The 2,015-nt window shown below is 35.2% G+C and overlaps 1 protein-coding gene across 3 annotated transcripts in view; it reads right to left on the bottom strand.

Moving 5' to 3' along the window:
• The window catches only part of LOC107666961 (stonustoxin subunit beta-like), a 16,911-nt gene that overhangs the window by 3,642 nt on the left and 11,254 nt on the right, over positions 1-2,015 (bottom strand). The gene's annotated exons all lie outside the window — the stretch shown is intronic.

The raw sequence follows: 2,015 nt of genomic DNA, 5'->3' as shown, positions 1-2,015 counted from the left end.
GAAAAGAAAAGTAAAACTGCCGGTGACGCCGGTGACAGTGCTTGCATGTTTTTTTTTCACACAAGAACACCAACATGTTCACCTTCTGAAGCGGTCTAAGCGGTCTTTTACTTGACTTAAGCGTGAAAACCATCAATATTCGCGTCATTTTTGCTGAGCGCACCTTCTGCAATTAATAGTAAATATAACCAAAACAGGTTATTATAATTTTTATATGAATAATAAAATAAATATAAGGAAAACTCGCCCACTCGATTTTGTAATATTCTTTAATTTTGTAGTCCGTATAAAAAGGTGCATTTCTATTAAAGGCACGTCCATGTGGAGATGGTGAGTCAGCGTCGGCATTCGGCAACCTTATCTTTGCACTCGACACTGACTCAGAAAGCACTAGTTTATTAATAAATAATTAAAATGTCTTCTTTTCCCCCGACACGTTCATAATCACTTTGCCAGTGCTTTGAGGCAATTGCTTTATGCGCGAGCTTATTTAATATAACGTGCGACTAGTTGACTAGAAAAATCTTTAGTAGAGGGCAGGCCTACTTAGCACAAGGAAGCTCTCCATTTGTAAAATAAAATGCTATAGCCTAATGACATTACGAAAAGTGCGACAGCTGCAAATCACGTCGTTACTGCACTGCACGAGTTATGCATGCGTAAGGAGTCAAATGTTGTTGTTTTTGTTTTTTGTTTTTGTATCACCCTAATTAGATTATGAAGAACGATTTGTTGAGCTTGTTTTCCCTTTAATACATACCTTCCGCAATATATTTTTCAATTACTTTCAAAAAGTGGTAGGGACAATATCGACCCTGGCAAAAAGTGGTGGGGACATGTCCCACCCGCAAATTACGCCTATGCATATGAATCAAATATGAATCAACAGAGTGTTATTGTCATGTCGAGAGAAAATCATCCCAGCATCCATTGCTAACCCATGCAGAAATCCTCCAACACAGAAGGTATTTAGAAAAGTGTCTCTTCTGATTACAGAGCCTAAATCCTGACAAAGTCACTATTTAGACACAAACACTATTTTGTATTATTGAAGTGTCACCATATTTGATTTGGCTGCTGTAGACATGATCTGATCAGAAGTTTGATGCGAGAGGGAATCTGACATCTAAGATGAACACTTTGTTCATTTTACAAAGTAGTTGCTTCGCAAGACTTGGATTAAATCACAAGGGATTACATTAAATGTGTAATCAGTTGTTTTATGTAATTATAATGATGGCTTTTAAATGACTTTTTGTAATGAACCGTTCTCACAACTGTATTAAGAGCGGCAGAGTACAAGCAAAGGTGAGCCATATTCAAGTTTATTGTGTGTGTGCGTGCCAAGAAAACATGCATGATTCAGTTATAAATACTATCTTCAAATGTTTTTTTTTTAAGTCTTAGTTTTCTAATGAAATTTAGTTCAATAAAATTGTGAAATAGTTTGTGCCTTTTCTCATCACTGTCAACTGTCCAACATCAACAACTGTCCAACTGTCTCATGCTCAAGCATTTGATTAGCCTGTATATAATCAAACCAAAATTTATTCAGACACCTTCAACATTTCTCACAATATCTCAGTTTATTCACTATAGTTTAGAAAATGGTAATAAAATGTGACAAGAACTCAGAGTTAAACTGTGTCTTCAGACACCTTCAACATTTCTCACATTATCACAGTTTATTCGCTATAGTTTAGAAAATGGTAATAAAATGTGACAAGAACTCAAGAGTTAAACTGTGTCAGAACAAATTCATCTTATCACAATGTCAGAAGAACTTTGTTAGAAAGGTATGTAATGAATTCGGCTGAATAGCTGTCAGCTGTTAAATTAAAATAAACAATTAGATAATACCAATTAAGGTCAACTAATTACCAAGCAATGCTTAATTTTGTTCAGTCTGTGGTGTAAAGAGGTCGCATTAGCAATTAAAGAAAACACACTTAAGCAAAACATGGTCAGGTCAAAGTGTCTGAATAATTTTTGGTCCCAAATTTTTATCCCGTTTT

Source organism: Sinocyclocheilus anshuiensis, unplaced genomic scaffold (assembly GCF_001515605.1).
Source record: "Sinocyclocheilus anshuiensis isolate Anshui unplaced genomic scaffold, SAMN03320099.WGS_v1.1 scaffold1523, whole genome shotgun sequence".
NCBI lineage: Eukaryota > Metazoa > Chordata > Actinopteri > Cypriniformes > Cyprinidae > Sinocyclocheilus > Sinocyclocheilus anshuiensis.
The sequence above is the reverse complement of the archived record's forward strand: the minus strand, read 5'-3'. Positions and strand labels throughout refer to the sequence as shown.